Below are 17,720 nucleotides of genomic sequence, written 5' to 3' on the forward strand. Positions count from 1 at the left end.
GAGGTAGGAATCCTTATTAGAAGAACTTCAAGTCTGCTAAGTAGACTGCCCAAGGTCCCAAACTGAACCTCTTGTCCTGTAGTCCTCACTACCTACTAACAGCTCTCTCCAGTGTGACTGAGGAGGACTTGGGCCATAGGCCACACTAACACTTGGTAATAGTGTATTAGTTATACGTATATGTAGTTAGCGTTTTCCTGCCTGGCCCAGAGTCAGGACAAATCTCTCTCACCCGCCAGGCCCATAGATGTTCAGAACCAACCAAGTAAACACACAGAAACTTACATTGTTTATAAACTGTATGGCTGTGGCAGGCTTCTTGTTATCTACTTCTTCTATCTTAAATTAACCCATTTCTATTAATCTATACTTTGCCACGTGGCTCGTGGCTTACCAGTACCTTATTTCTTTCTTGTCATGGCGGTAGCTGGCAGTATCTCTCCAGCCTTTCACCTCTCAAAATTCTCTTCTCTCTTGTCCTGCCTACACTTCCTGCCTGGCCACTGGCCAATCAGAATTTTATTTACACAGAGTGATATCCATAACACGTATAGACAGGTTGATATAGTTTAAAATTCTTATCTCAATCAAAATTGTATTCATCAGCATGCTAAAACCTTCAGGAGTTTGGGGTAGTAATGCAAGGTGTATTCCCAGAATTCCAGAGACTCAGGCAGGAGGGCCATGAGTTTGAGGCCATCCTTGGCTACATAGCAGAAACCGATCTAGACAAATTGAGTAAAACTTTATGAATTTCAAATGGTGAAACTTTCAAAGTTGGTGGATCTTGCTATTTGACCAGTGATAATTATTCAAAAAAAAAAAAGCCCAAGACATCTCCTAGCCAGGGGTCTGCATTATGATCTCACCCAGCTGCACTGTGGCGTTACCCCCCAACCACCACCTGCATTCAACAGTCCTTGGCTGAGCATCTCCCCATGCTCTGGGTCTGTATATAGTGTGGCCAGCTCCTGAGTTTGACCTCAATGCTGAGATGGGAGCCTTTGATGGATGCACTAAACAGTTAGGTTGTGAATGATGTCAGAGACATGAGCAGATGTTAGGAGGGCTCCAGCAGATGACCTTGATGGATTGGATGCCTCCATCAAGCAGAAGAGAGGGAGTCTTGAGCTATTTAGACAGAAGATTTGGCAGTGCCCGGTGCCTGCTTAAGGAATCTTGTAGCACCATGTCCATATGCCTCTGCTTCTCTAATTCTCTGTCACACCCACCATGGGAGCCAGTCTTCTATTTCTCTACCAAACACTGGAGCAAATCAGCTTTTGAAGAGAAGAGGTTGGTTTGGGCTCATGGTTTGGAGGTCTCAGTCTCTGGCTGGCCCTGCTGCTTTGGGCGAAGCAATGGTAGACGTGCGCAGCAAAACCAGTCACTGCATGCAGAAAGTAGAAAGTGAGGAAAAAGAGAGAAAGAAAGAAGCAAGGAGGGTCGATAGCTTCAAGGGCAGGCTCTTAATGACCTCAGTACTCCTTACTAGGCCCTGCCACTTAAAGATGCCACATCCTCCCAGGAGTACTGTGATGGGAACTACACCTTTATTCCCCAGACCTCCGGGAACACTTAGATCCAAGCTGTAGCGCCCACTTTACTTCAGACTCCTGAAAGACGCCATGAAAGTAAAGGCTAATAAACTGGGTATACAGTTGGTGCTCAAAAAAATGTCAGGCAGGCAGGCAGTTGGTGGCGCACACTTTTAATCCCAGTACTCGGGAGGCAGAGGCAGGCTAGCCTGGTCTACAAAGCAAGTTCCAGAACAGCCAAGAATGTTACACAGAGAAACTCTGTCTGGAAAAAAAAAAAAAAAAGTTAGTTGCATGCATACACAAACAAATCACATTTAAGCTTTAGCAGAGCCTAAGGCAAGTCGGGGTCTCTTCTGTGCCCTAAGACTGTTAAATGCCCATGCTTTCCCTCTCTATATCTCCAGAATTCTGGGGGACATGACTCGAAGATTGTCAGCAAAGAGGTGTTAAGAGTCCAGGAGCAAGCAGCAGGTCCGAGGGCATGGGAGAGTTGTTCAGAGCAACAGAAATGGGCTTTCTCCTGTCCTGGCTCCTTGCTGGCTCTGTGATCCATCCCAAGCACCTTAGTAACCTCTCTTGGCTATGAATTGAGGTCCACAGTCTCCACCTGGGAGAAGGTATGAGCTCAGGGATGTTTATCTACAGGAGGATTCTTGGTTGAGACCCAGGTCATTTCAACAGCTCAAAGAAAAGGATATCTGGAAGATAAAGTGCCCCTGACTTTAAAAGATTGCCTATAATACACAAGATTAATGTATTACCTAAGATTTTATTAATTTTTTGGGTATGCAGAGGTGTTGGTGGGTGGCTAAAAAAAAATCTGCTTCCCTAGGTAGATGGTACCGGATGTCCCAATTTCCACAAATAAAATCCTTCATTTCTCCTGGTTTTGAACAGTCAAAGGCTGCTTCCCTGGAGACAGGACAGCCAATTTTTTTTTTAGACATAAAAACTCTATTTAAGGAGTGTACATTTTCCAGAGAAGCTAATGATGACCCTCAGCACCTGTCCCATGTAATGTGGAGAGAGGGTGCTTGATCTTTACAGAGAGAAACATCCATACCACCAGGTGTTTGCAACCGCATTGCAGAAAGATTTCTGCGTTGCTTTTCAGCATTTGGAAATCAAAAACAAGTTTTTCTGCAGAGAATCTCAGGAAAGACAGTTCAAAAGTCAGAGCCAGTATACATAACCCACGCCCTGGTCTTGTCCCTGGAGCTGGCATTCTCTGCACTGGAGAAGCCATTTCTGGTTTTTTTGTGTGTGTCTGTCATCTTCCCGCAAAGCTGGCATTTAAGACATAAAGCTGCCAAAGACCCAGCAAGTGCATTTATGACCTCATTCACTCTTCCCCCAACTCCTCTGGGGAGTTGCTATTATTTCTTGATTTTAGAGATGAGGAAACCAAGGGCCGAAAACTTTAGCAGTATCCCCAAAGTCACAGAAGTACCTTAACCAGGAAGAGATTCAAGCCTAGGTTTGTGTGTAGAAGAAGCCAGCTTGATCTTTGTGCTCCATGTCCTGTCTGTGGTAACTTTGAACTGGACAGGTTCCCATGTGGAGCTGTTTAAGGCAGAGCCCCTCTTCTAGGGAGCACTTTTGCTGACTTCTGGTCTTAGGTTAATAAGACCAACAGGGCAAAGCTCACCTCCAGTTCAGTAACAAAAGGGCTTTGCGTAGGTCTGAGGGAGATCCCCACATTTAATGCCAGAGGACCCTAGCTAGCCTCACATCTTTGTTAAGAAACCTCAGTGAGGCATTTGTAGAAGATGAATTTGTATGTGATATGCCTGCATTCTGGTTATTCTGCATTATTGCCAGCTTTGTCCTTGTTGGAGCATCATAGGTGCATTCACACAGACTAAGCCTGCTGTGACATCACTGGATGTTAGATTCCTAAGGGACCATCAACGAACATGTAGTGCATTGTTAACAGGTCGTTAATGTGGTGTGTGACTCTGTATGTCCCATGCTGTTGTGTTAATAGATTTGCATGTAGATTCCTTGGGGGGAAAGGAAGAAGCCTCTAAGCCAGTAGCAAGCCCCACCCACTTGATATGATGATTCATCATGCCCCTGTCATCTGTCCTACTGTCTGTCAGCTTTTCCTCCCTGTTCCTCACCCTGCTCCTTGGACTTGAGCTGGATTTCATGGCTTGCTTGAGAACACGAACATGGCAGCTGTGATGCCCATCTGAGGCTGGTCATAAGAAGCCCTGTAGCTCTTGTCTGGATTTTGACTGCCCCTTGGATGAGGACCAGCTTCTATTTATTCATTCATCAATATGAGCCTGAATACCAGGAGGAAAGAAACACAGGCATGTCCCATGAGAAAGGATGAACAGGAGAGAGAAAGCCTTGCCCCACTACCCAGCAGCTACAGCAACTGAGTTAGCAGCCAGACAGGCTCAGGAATTTTGTTCCAGGGCCCATGTCCAGCCCAACTGAGCTGTGGAGGGTTCCAGGCCCAGCAACCACTGAATTACATGAGAGACTTCCAACATCACAGAAGAACATGTGTGAATGCTTTAAAGGGCTAGATACCATCACAAAGTAATAGAAACCAAGATCCCAGCCCCGGCCTCTGTCTCCAGGGTCCTCTGTTCCAATTGCTGATACACATCCCTACACACCCTTCACCACTACCTGCCTGTGTCATTGTCCCTTGATGACCTCCAACCTCCTCCTCCTCGTCTTAAATCATCATTAGAGAAAGTTGCTTCTAATCCTTCTTGGTATGTCCACAGTCCCTACCATGTATGACCCTTCCCCTTCTCCCACTCTGTTCTCCCAGGCTATCTGCTCCTATTGGTTCCTCCAAAGAGCTGCTTATATGCAAACTCTTCAAAGGCTCCCTCAAAGTTTGAGGCTCCCCCAGTTTGAGAGGGCTGGGCATGTAGTTTATGCTGTGGAGTGCTTGCCTGGCATGCACGAAACTCTGGGTTCTAGTTCTAGCAGCCATATAAGCTGCCGTGGTGGCACATGCTTCTGATCTTGGCACTTGAAGGTAGAAGCAGGAAAATCAGAAGTTCAAGGTTGTCTTCAACTACATAGGGAGTTTGAGGCTAGCCTGGGCGACATGAGACCCTGCCTAGGGGCAGGAGAGGTGGATAAAAGATGTGAAATGTGTCTGAGAATGCTCATCACATTGTCCTCTATAGCCTGAGTCCCTTGACTACCATCAGGAAGAGATGGACACATCACAGAATCACATTTATCAAGGAGACAGGAAGACACAGGTCAGTCTTACAACCACACCATGAAGCCAAAGAATCCAGACACAGAAGTGTGAGTTGCGGAAGGGGAAGGACATAAGGGCAGCCCCAGAGTACTGGGGGTACTCAGTTTCTCACAGGAGTCTGTTTACGTGCTTTGGCATGGGCAGTTCTAACAGACCAATTTACCCATTTTCTGGGTGGATGTTCAAATGGGCGTTGGGGGGGGGGCTCCTATCCCACCTACCAGTTGGCTTTCACATTCATCCTTTTGTTCATCTTCTCTTGGTCTTTCTTGGGTGAACTCCTATTGGTTGTTCTGAGCTAGCCCAGCTTTCTTCAGGGAAAAAGCTGTGTCTGTCAGCTGTGGCTTCAAAACAAGCACAGCCATGAAGAAAGGGACTGAAGATGATTAACTCACAATTCTGCATTTGGGATGCACAAGAGCTGGAGTGGCAGGCTGGAGGGCTCCGTTCAGTTAGAACTCAAGGATAAAGACACCAGGATCCGACATAGGTCAGCAGTCCAGGCCTCTCAAGGGCTGGGAGGAGACCAGATGCCTACAGAGCTCAGGCTGTGATCACTAGCCTGCACTGATTCCAGTCCCAGCCCTGCCACCCCCTTCCTGTGCAGCTTTGGGGACATCTGTCCTTGTGAAATGCAGTAACAGTGAGTTTTAGCAGCGGTAAATATACATAGTGCTCAGAGCTGCCCCCTGCACATAGTAGGCATGCAGCAAGGCCCCTCCACTCTCTTGTGTCACAGGCTAATGTCACTCAGAGGCAGGTACAAGGTAAGATCCCTAGTGAGAGAGGATCTTGAGGTGTCCAGTGACCTTGGCATCCTCAGTTCCACAGTGGCTATGGCCTGGGGCAGCTGTGACTGGGTGCCCCTCTTCAGGTGCAGGTGCTGGACCTGCAAGGTCCTCCAGCGTGTCTCAGTAGCCAGCTACATTTTTGAGCTGTTGCTGAGTCTACTAACAAACAGTACTATTACAGTGCTTCCTTTGCTAATTAGACAAACCCTCCAGGTGCCAGGTTAGCAAGCCCTCCACTCTAGGACTTGCCCTAGGGTGTGGGTCAGAGGTAACCAGGCACTATCCACCTCCAACAGTGTGGAACACAGAGCTGAGTTAGAATTGGAGCATGTTGGCGTCAGTTGCTGTGGTGAGGCAGGAGCCCTGCCTGCTTCTCCATCTCCCCAGAGCTCAGGAACTGGCTCTCTCTCTAACCAGCTCTTTTACCCTTGGGGTCATTCCCCAGCCTCAGCAGGAAGCTGGAAGGAAAGATTGGAAGGAGGAGGGACTTGGGGAGAAATGGGGGGGTCAATGACAGCAGGGACTCTGGCACTTATCTGGATTTCCAGGCTGCCTGCCTAATTTATTGTGCTCTGTCCTAAGAACAGGCTAATTTTTTAAGCCCTTCTATTGGAAGACCTGCCCATGGGAGCATCACCTGCCTATATCATCGCAGAAAGCCCATTGGGGAAAACAGGACGCTCTGGCTCCTGTCAGACCTTTGGTCCTGAGGTCAGGCTCAGCCCTCCAGCATCCCCATCCACAAGGGGCATTGTGTGTTCCACAACTCTAGCTGCAGGACCTTTTTCAGCATCACAACAAGAAGCCACTTCTCCCAAGAGGATGGAGCCCTCACCTCAGGGCCACATGATGTAGGGGTGGTTGTCTGTGCTTCACCCCTGAAGCACCGCCCCAGCAGGCAGGAGGTAACTGCTAGGTACCTGCCCCCGCCTGGGGGTTGGCCGAGACAGGGACCTCTCACTCTCTCTTGGCTACTTTGTGATCCTGGATGCTGGATGCTGGATGCTGGATGCTGGATGCTGGACTACAAACCAAGACAGAGTTCTCCAGAGAACCGCTTTGGACTGCGCCTCACCTCTCCTAGATCCTGTAACCAACTCCCTTTGCTTGCTGAAAGTTTACTCAAAATAAACTCCTCTGGACTATCAGATAAACTACATGGAATTGCCTCATTAATTGCCACTATAACATGGTCTCACTGCAGTGTGAGGACAGGTATGGAATCTCAGTTCCACTTGATCCTGACGGGACATGGGACAACTGTGGGCAGAGAGCATCTCTGAGCTCATGGCTCATTGATTTCATAGCAGAATCCATCTCCCAGTCCTGGACTGCTCACGGGACTGTTGGGTGCTAAGTAGAGATACTAAAGGAACACACACATTCATGACAAGGGGGCAGCAAATAAGGGTGTGCCATCTGAACCACAGTCACACTCCGGAGGGAGATGAGGGGAAGGTACTTGGGGTGGGCAGGAATCTAGAGCTGTGGACAAGGGTTGAGAATCCTGAAGATGGAAGGGTATCCACGCGTGGGCAGGGGGAGCCTGGCTGTGAAGATCAAGGCTGGCTTTACAGGGAGGAGGTGGGGACACAGGACACTCAGGCACCCAGACCTTCCCATCTGTCCCCTGTGGAAGAATGTCTCCACTTCCCAGGGCTTCTTGCATCCTCCGTCATTCATTTCCTTCCTTCCCTTCCCACTTTTTTCACCAAGACTCAGTGGTACTCTGTCAGCCACTGTGCAGGAGCACAGGCGGTCCATGCCAGTCCCTGTCTCCACCACCATGGGACTGAAAGAAAAGGGGCAGCCTGACATGCCCCGGGTGGGTGGGGACAGACACAGCTCTAAGAACTCTTGTCACCTGGAGTTAGACTTCTTCCCCTCATGTCTCCATGCTCAGTTCACCCAGGAGACTTGCCTTGGTCTGTGGACATTAGCAAACGTGACCCACGCAGAGACTTCAGTGGTATTTGTGCATTTGGACTTTTGCCTACCTTTGGGCTGCTTGGAATTCTGAGACCAAGGTATGTGGTGATATTGTGTTCCCCAAAATACTGTGCACTCTAATAAATTTATCTGGGGTCAGAGAACAGAACAGCCACTAGACAGACATAGAGGCCAGAAAATGGTGGCACTCACACCTTTAATCCTAGCCTTCTGGAGGCAAAGATCCATCTGGATTGGTGTGATTTTGAATCCTGCTGGCTAGGGGCGGTGCTTCAGGGGTGAAGGACAGAGTTTAAAGCTACACTGGAAACAGTCAGGTGTGGCGACACACGCCTTTTTATCCTAGGAAGTGATGGCAGAAACGTATTTAAGGCGTGAGGACCAGGAACTAGAGCTGGTTAAGCTTTTCAGCTTTTAGCAGCAGTTCAGCTGAGATCCATTTGGATGAGGACTCAGAGGCTTCAAGTCTAAGGAAATTGGATCAGCTGAGGAATTGGCGAGGTGAGGAAGCTGTGACTGGTTCTGTCTCTCTGATCTTCCAGCATTCACCCCAATACCAGGCCCTGGGTTTGTTTTTATTAATAAGACCTATGATTCGTGCTACAAAGGTGTGAAGAGACCGGGTAAGGCAATCACAGAGGCCATGTGGAGGTGCCCCAGCAACTGTGAGCCAGCTTCCACCCATGTGAGGCCTGCTAGATCATCCAGCCTGGGGCATTCAGATATGAGAGCAGTACCTTCCTCGCGGGCAGTACCTGCAAGCCCCTGTTGATGGTTGATGGAGATCTGCCACCCTGGAGACTGGACTTCACTCACAGTCTCACTTTTTGCAGTTCCTTCTTGCGGTTTGCACAGTTCTGAGTCGGCCCTTGAGAATTCTCACCGGGGAGATTGTGGTGGAAGAAGGAAGGGACTATCCTGGTTCTGAGTTTTATGTCGTTGGAGCCTCAGCTGAAGGATAATCAATAGCTCATTTCCTGACCTATAGCCCCATAGCCATGAATGGGCTATGCTTGCTTCAGAATAGCCTTGCAAGCTAGGATCCAGGCCTGTGGATTGCCACTCAGCGGCAAAGGCTGATGCATATACTCACATTCATATTCCCCTCCCCTCTCTCGATTCCTCCCTCCCTCCCTTTCTCCTCTCTCTCTCTCTCTCTCTCTCTCTCTCTCTCTCTCTCTCTCTCTCCCTCTCAATGCAGACAGTCCAAGACAGGGCAGCTGGCCTTTTCTAGTGAAGCCATGTGTCCAAACCTTGCCCACCCCTCTTCCTCCTAATCAGCGGGGATGATGATGCTTCTTAGCTGCTGCTAAATGCAGTGGCAGGTCTCAAGGAGGAAGCAGGCATCTTGTTAGTTTTCTGAGATGCTACCTAGCAGAGGTTCCCAGCAGTCTCTGCCTGGGAGGAGGCCAGCTTCCTCAGGTGGGCTGACCACATGTTGCCTTATTTTTCTTTGGTTTTACCTGTCTTCCAGGTAGCAAAATTAGATTTTGTACCTGTGAGAAAGCTTGAGGGGAAGGCCATGTGGCAGAGTCTGGTACCTTGTTTGTTCCTGAATGCCTCAAGCAGATCCTGGTAATACTCCCTCAAAGGGAAACAGAGTCATGTGTAGAGCACAAAGCTCACAGGGGAGTTCCACGGGGACCCTGTACCGCCATTGGGCATATGAGCTAATTACTCAGACGGCCATCATGACTTCAGGACACCTGCAGTATGCATCCTCGGAGCTCTGAATCAGTTCTGAGTGGACAGTGGACTGATGTAAGGAGGGGAGAATGTGAGTACTGGGGTGTCCACCTCTTTTCCTCGTGGAAGGAGACACCTTCTGAGCTCAGAGACGTGGCCATAAGCATCCAGTCCCAATAACAGGGGCATACAACTAGTACAACAGCCACAGACCCAGTGAGGCTGTCACTGCACTGTATGACACTCTATAGGCTATGTCAGACACATGGCCACTCCCACCTTATACCATGTTTCCATGGGATAGGCATGACCATCTCCATTTTGTAGAGAGGAGACGGCTAATAAACAAATGTTGGTTCTGCCTGTCCAAAGCCCATGCCCACTCCTGCTGATGCCAGCATCTTGACTTATTGTCTGGGGATGGGGTAGCTGGTGGAATTCTCCATCAAGGGGATCATTTTAGTCACTTTTTATATTGCTATGAAACATTGTAACCAAGGCAACTTGTAGAAGAAAGAGTGTATTAGGGGCTCACTAACACTTTCAGAGGCTAAGTCTGTGACCATCATGATGGGGAGCATGGTGGTACACAGGAAGGTATGGCTTGGATCTTGATCCACAAGCACAAGGCAGAGAAAGCTAACTGGGAATGGCATGCGCTTTTGAAACCTCAGAGTCCCCTCAGTGACACACCTCCTCCATCAAGGCCACACTCATAATCCTTCCCAAACAGTCCCACCAACTGAAGACCAATAACATATGAGCCTATGGGGAGGTCATTCTTCTTCAAACTACCACAAGATGCGTTTCCTATAGCCACAGAGCAAATATAGGACCAGCTTAGCCCATCCCCTCATGTGTTACAACTGGGAGGGGGAAGGTATCTCCAATGCAAGTGTTACAGCTCTGTGGAGAAAGGTATCCTGGTAGTCAGGAGCCAAGGAATACCTCAAAGTCATACTTCACAACAAACCACACACAAGAGATTTATAGGGAGAAACCCAGGAGGGGTGGCTGCCTCTGCCTGGGTGAGAAACAGCAAAGAACTGAGTGGGAGGCAGGCTTGTATGGGGTTTCTTGGGGGTGGAGTTTCCCAGGGTGGGGATTGATGGAATTTCAAGTTATGAGCTTGGGGCGAGAACTCAGGGACTGGTGGGGTTTTGAGCTCACAGATTGGTGGGATTTTGAATCCTGAATTTGGGGCAAGCCCAGGGATGGGTATGATGTCGAGCTCAGGAATTGGTGAGATTTCAAGCTCTAGAAAGTGAGCTTGGACTTCTTACCCTACACCTCAGTCCCTGCCGTTTCTGTCTTGAGGGGTGGGGGGCACTAAGAATGCAGGAAGCTGACTTGTCCAAGAAGAGGACAGAGCAGTGACCCCAGAGACCTTCCGAGGGTTCCCCCTGCCTGGACCGCTCTGCTCCACCCTTCTCCAAGAAACCATAAGCCTGATGGGGAACCTCCTGGACCTACTATTTCCCGAGTGGGCCAGCCATGCTGCTGTCCCTTGCTTGCAAAAGAATTCTGACAACAGGAAGCAATTCCTCAGCATCACCTTGAGTGAGTGAGTCAGAAGAAGGCCCCCATATATCACCAGGCTCCTAGGCAGAGACTGTTCTCCAATGCCCACGGTTGGTCTGGAGGTGGCCCTGTTACAGCGAGAGCCTTTGAAGAGGCCGTGAACGCATCAGCAAATGCCTGTGATGGGATGACGCCTGTCACCATGGAGCAGCCGTGGAGGCCCACGCTCTGTGAAAGCATCCAGCGGAAGCATGACCACACACCCTCTCTGCCTAGAGTGAATGGGATATCCTGATTGTTCCTGTCACTAAACTGCTCCATTACTCAAGCCTTCGATTCATCATGTACTTTTAAAAAGCAAAATCCAAGGCCTCGCTTAAACAAGCTTCCTCGTTTACTTAATAATGGTGCCGTATTGACTCACAGGGACATTCTGTAAGGAACATTCCCTTCACAGGCTCCTGCAGGATCGGAGGCAGCAGGCAGGGTCAGGGTGGGGTGGGATGGGAGCAGCAGCCCCAGGATGGCTTGGAATCTCAGAGCCTGTGGAGAGAGCTTCCTGGACTGGCCTGGAAGTCACTTTCAGGCAACTTGGGTTCTTTAGCACGTCTCCTCCAGACCCCCTCCTTGCTGAGGCCAGCAAGACTCCAGCAGAAGTTCAAAGTCTTGTTTCCTCTCAGGACTCTTTGCCCAGTGGCCTCTGTGACCCTCTCTCTGCTCAGGCTCCTGGGACAAAAAACCAACATGCACCTCTACGGAGAGGTAACTGTAGCCACTATGACAGCCAGCCTCTGAAACTCACTTCCTCCCCTCACGTATGTTTCAAGGCCCTCTGATTCCTTTTGACCCCAAGATGGCTCCCAGACTCCATTTTGCCCATCTCTGGACCGGTAATCCATCCTGAAGTCTGAACTGTGGTCAGTGGAAGTTTCCATCAGCCTCGCCAGGGACCACTCTCACCCCACTGTCAGACACACATCCCTCTGAGGTGTGTGGGGGGGGGGGGCGGCAGTCCTCGTGGTAATAGCCATAACTGTGGCCAATTTCAGTAATTTCAGAATTGCCAGGGAATTCCAGCCTGTCGCAGCTGCTCCTTCACACTTCCTTTGATCTCCACTAGTCTCCGTGAGACACAAAATACTGTTGTCATCTTCAATTACTCGAAGGGACAAGGTGGCCTTGACCTTGCCACCAGGCTTCCCCAGCCCACATTAGGCAGCTGCTGTCATGGAGGAAGGCCAGGCTCTTGATGAAGGAACTTCCTTGGGCCCATTCTGGAGGCCGGGGCTTCTGGAGACGCAGCTATGAGCGTGTGTGAAGATGAACCCCAGCATGGAGGGCTGGTGGCCTGGGTAGAGCAGGTTGCTGACACCTCCTTTGTGCCAGTGGACTTCCTCTGAAACTCCTCTGCCAGGATGTATTGATATCTCTGATTAGCAGGTGTGAAATCTGAGTCCCCAAGTATGGTTTGGTCGTCAGGCCATTGGCTCTACCCCCATTCAGCTGCCTCCAGTTCTGAGTATGTTATAACTTCTTGGTTTGAAGCACTGGAAACTAAACCCAGAGCCTGGTGCATGAGAGGCAGCCACTTTATCCAAGCTCTGTGTTAATTTGTTTGTATGTTTTTTTATTGTGAGCCAGACTCATACCAAGTTGCTCAGACAGGCCTTGAACTTGAGACCCTTTGGCCTCAGCTTCCCCAGAATTACAGGCATATACCACTAAGAACAGCTGGGCTGAGTTCCCTCCATTGTTCTCAGCCCTGGCTCTGGATGTGGAATGAAAGCCCAGCTTTCCTTCAGGCTCTCCAAGATCAGAAGCTGAGTCTCCCCTTCCACAGACCCTGTCGGAATGAGGTTCTGTGTTAGTGCACCCCAGTCAAGCTCTGGGCTTTCGCGTCCTTCCCGCACACTGATGAGTCTTCTTACTACACATGGCTGTCTCAGCAACTGTTCGCATGACACCTGTCTTGTCTAGTCCCCAAGCCCGCCTCTTGCCATTCCCTCCAGAGCAGCAGTTCTCAACCTGTGGGCCATGACCCCTTTGGGGTCAAACAACCCTTTCACAGGGTCACCTCAGACCCTCAGAAAACACTGGTATTTATATTAAAATTCATGACCAAGCAAAATTGCAGTTACCAAGCAGCAACAAAAGTAGTTTTATCATTGGGGGTCACCACAACCTGCGAGCATCTCTCTTAAAGGGTCGCAGCATTGGGAAGGTTGAGAACCACTCACTGCTCCAGAGCATCCTTCTTTACAGTCTCCCGGACCTCAAGTGGGACTTGCAGTCCAAGTTGAGGTCTTTATCCCCTCCATCTCTCTCACTTCTCACCTTCCTCCCTTTAAGCTGCCAGTTTACCATAAAAATAAAATAAAATCCATAACCCACCGTGTCTTCCTCGGACAATGGTAGCCACTTCCTTGTTGGTCTCCCCACACCTACCTGACTCCCCATTGAACTCCTTTATCATTTCAGATTCATAACCACCCCCCACATAGATGAGCGCCAACCTGTACGACTTTGCGCTGTGCGTTGGTCTAGCTGCTCCCCCACCACACTACCACTGCCACTCTTGGGTCCTAAGCTCACACCCAGAGACCTTTGCACTGGGGAAGGTTATTTGATGTGAAACCCTGCATCTTTCTTGTCCTACCAGAAATTTCTGTGTACATAGTACTGTAAACCACGTCTCTACTTCCTTGTAGAAGCCAAGGCTGCCTTTATTCCCTTCCTTCTATGGAAAGTCTCTCAAAGTAGTTCTGTGGCCGTGCCCCCTTTCCCCTTTAAAAGTGACGTACCCTTTACCACACTGTTCACACCTATGTTTTATAGGCACATGCACCTGGCGATCTCTGTCCCATATTTAATCATTTCAGGAGGAGCTGGGGTCAGAAGGCACGCAAAGGAAGAGCTGCCTGATTATTCACCTAATGCAGGGGAGTTAAGGGTAACCTGAGGCTCCCTAGCTCCAAGGACCCTCTCATCCATTCAGGAAGGACGCCTTCAGGAGCAGAAGGACAGACGTCCTGTTCCAGCTCCGTCAGCTTCCTTGGGCGAGCTTTCCACTGCCCAGCTTCAATTTCTTCAGCAAACAGTAATGATGGTGTTTACCTGGCCGCCTCCACAAGGGCTGATGTCAGGGAGGCCACAAAGGGCTCAGCTCCAAGGTTCATGCCCAGTGAGACCTCACTACTCTGTGGGCTGCAGTCACACTTGGGCAGCCCTCGTGTGTGGGAGGCACCAAAGAAAGGACTCAGCGCTGCAGGGTGGCTCTCTCCTGCCTGGGACATGGTCTCTTGCTGTGAGATCCCAGACTGAGCTCTGGGGACGGACAGAAAGGGACCAGATCATATCCACCACCTCAATGACACTTCAGGAGCTGGTATGATACAGCGTAGATTTTATTTTATTTTATTTGCTATGTCTCTGCTTTGGTTTTGTCCACCACCACCCCCTACACGCCAATCTAATGGCCATCGCTTTGCATGTCTGTGCTGGCCCCACCTTGGTCAACGTGGGAAAGGGCACGGCTTTGGGACAGTTTCTCCATGTGGGTGTGTAGGAAGGAGACCGGCAAGAGAGTCTTAAGAATGCCCACTGATGTCCTAGGGTGTGGCAAAGAGTAAGTAAACAGGAGGAGTCTGCCCTCAGAGAGCTATAATCCTGTATGGAAGGCTGAACAGACAGTAATAAAATGCCATGTGGCCACGGGTTGTCTGGGTCAGTGTTCCATGGCTGTGGCGAACACCTGGAAAAGTCAACTTTAGAGAGCAAAGATTTGTTTGGGCTCACACTTTCAAAGTTTACAGTCGGTGATCAGCTGGCTCCATCATTCCCAGGTCTGTAGTCGGGGAGAATGTAATGGTGATGGGGCTTGGTGGAGCTGACTGCTCACTTCATGGCAGCCAGAGAGAGAGAAGGAGGGGAGGAAGAGGACCTGAAGACAAGTTATACCCTTCAAAAGCATGACCCCCACCCCCATAGTGGCCTGTTTCCTTTAAACTCACCCTCTAGTTTCCATGGCCTGCCAATAGCATCACCAATTATGACTCTACCAATGGGTATTCCCATTGATAAAGACAGAGCCTTCTCATTTACTGGTTCATCTAATCTGTTCCTGGGTTCATCTATAATGCCAATGCTACAGCTAGTGTGTGTGTGTGTGTGTGTGTGTGTGTGTGTGTGTGTGTGTGCGGTGTGTGTGTGTGGTGTGTGTGGTGTGTGTGTGTGTGTGTGTGTGTGTGTGTGTGTGTGTGTGTGATATGATGGGGGTGGAAAGCTTTACACACGCTAGGCAAGGTACTCTACCACTGAGCTACATCCTAAGATGTTTACTGAGAGACATGATGTAGTTTGCTGTCTTGAAGAAGCATGCTGGCTGCTGTGTGGAGAAAAAGTAGGGCAAGGTGGAGCAATGAGGAGGCCCGTGAAGAAACAATCCAGGCAAGGACTGATAGTGACTTGGGCCAGAGTGGGGTAGTGAAAAGAGACACAGACTCCAGAGCCACTTTGAAGTTGTTGCCTATGGACTTTGCTGATGAAGGGATAAGAGGGATGAGAAAGAGGAGAGAGTGATGGTGGCCTGGATATTTGGGTAGACACTGAGACAAGACAAGGCCAAGGGGCTGGGGTGGATAGTGGGGAGGTGAGAAGAAGGATCATGAATCCAACAAGTGGAGGCTGTCGGGCAGGCTTGGTGAATCTGAAGCTCCGGAGAGAGAATAGAGCTGGAGATACACATTTGAGAGGCATCAGAACACATGTAATATCAAATGCCTTGAGAATAGATAAGGTCACGAAGGAGTGGTGAGGAGGAGAGAGGGGAGGCAAGAAAAGGGGGAGAGGGAAGAGACAGAGAAAAGAGGAGAGACAGGAGGGAAGGAATGGAGACAGGAGAGGAGAGAAGGGGAGAGGTGAGGAAAGAATTGGGAATGAGAAGGCACGACATTAGGATTTCCAGTTTTGTTTGTGTTCCTGTTGATGTGACCAAATGTCTGAGACAACTTGAGGGAGAGACCTTGTATTTCAGTTCACAGTTTCAAAGAAGTCAACTGACAGTTTTCTGGTTCCACGCTTCCACTCTGCTGTGAGACAGAGCATCATGGCGGTGGGAGAATGGCAGGAGAGTCTCCTTGGTGCTCAGAGAGCAAAGAGAGGCAAAGGTCAGAAGTTGGGTGTCTTTTCTTCCCACTTTTCCCTCGTCACCCCATCTGGAGGCCATCCACACTCACGACAGATCTTTCTCATCCCCTCTGTCAGTTTTCTCTGGAAACTCCTTCACAGACCCCACAGGTATCCCTCCAGCAGTCCACTAAGGGCTTCTAAATCCATTCAAGTTGATAATGAAGATTAGCCACCTCAGAAGGAGGGACTCTGGGGGAGAGGAGCAGAGAGAGTGATCAGTTAAGGGGGGAACAGGGTGGGGGCAGAATGCAAGTGAAGAGTGTGCTAGAACACTGAGGAAATGCCAATTTTACATATCAGATGCTCCAGGAAGAGGAGCATTGGCCACAGGATACTGTAGACTGGAAGTCTGAAGGCAGGGAAAAGGCAGTGCATCCCACGCCTGAACTGTCAGAAGCAGGGCATGCACACTGCCCTCCAGGACCCATTACCACAGCCGCTGTGACCCCATTAGCTGTACTTCAGGAATTACAAGGATGGGAACCTCAGGAGAGAATGAAAGCCAGTCATCTATACCCAGAACGCTGGCTTTTGCTGTGAGCAGAGGCTCTGGGGTGCTGTGCTGTGATGACCGAATGTACGTCATTCATCTTCCATAACATAACTTGTCCACAGCTCAGGGTGGGTGGGGCAGAACTATCTAGCGTAATTTTTATATTGAGAAATTCCCTGAATTCCCTAGCTTTGTTTAATCACCAAGACCCCCATTAAAACTGCTCAACTGAGGTAGCAGTGTGGAGCAACGTTCACTGGGGAAGACCTACTTCTCCCAACCCATTAATCATCCATGATCAATGAATTGATTGACTCACTGATGCACACGTCCATTCATTATTCACTCGTTTACAACTCATCCATTCATAAGCCTGGTGTGTGGGCGGGAAAAAAGACAACTGGACTGTGAAGTGCTGGCTACTTTTTGAGTGCCACAAAGAAACTTTTCTGCCACATGTATTCATTTTGTGTGTGTGTGTGTGTGTGTGTGTGTGTGTGTGTGTGTGTGTGTGTTGGGAGGGTATGAAAACAGGTAACTTCTGTACAGTGGGATGTGGGGGGAGGCAGGGAGCCTGGGGCTCAGGAATAGTCTAGGGAGGAGGGAGCAGCTATCAGTGTGAAGGCTTACCTGGGGCTGGGAGGAATTGGCTGCTTCCTCCACGTGGGGACAGAGCCTAGGCCCCAGGACAGGTGGAACAGTGTGAAACCACAAGGCTTTGGAAAGCTCCAAGGAAGGGCAGTAGTCTAGCCAGAGCTGAGCCTGCCTGGGGAATGATGAGGAGCGTTGAGGGTAATTACTGAGCAGACTAAGATTTAGTCATTTGAATAATGTCATTTCCTGGGCGACTTCCCATGCCAGGCTCCTTGAATGGAAAGGACATTATCTCCAGGTGTTTAGAAACCTGTCATCCTCTGTGTTTATGAAGGCCCTACATGGAGGGCCCCTCATGAGTACTCCTCTGTTTCCTACAGTGTAGGCCAGACCCTCTGGTGGGACCCCAAAAGCATGGCTGAACTATCCCTGGATTTCCTGACTATCCCTGGGCTCATCCACAGCAGAGCACGGGCAACAGGCAGGTGCCTGGAAACTTCTCAAATGCAGAACTAAGAGCCCATCCACCCACCCTATCTTCCAGTCCAGTCTCTCTCCAGCCTGGGTTTGTGGAGAGTGCTTTTCTCTCCTCTGAAAGTAGCAAGACCTCAGACAGTGGGATGCATGCTCTCTCTGGCTTCCAGGGTAGTTTAACTTGCCCTGAAGGAATCTCAAGGGAGTCACAGGCCTAGCTATACTCTAGCACTCAGGAGACA

This window comes from Onychomys torridus, chromosome 14 (genome assembly GCF_903995425.1).
Source record: "Onychomys torridus chromosome 14, mOncTor1.1, whole genome shotgun sequence".
Classification (NCBI taxonomy): Eukaryota; Metazoa; Chordata; class Mammalia; order Rodentia; family Cricetidae; genus Onychomys; species Onychomys torridus.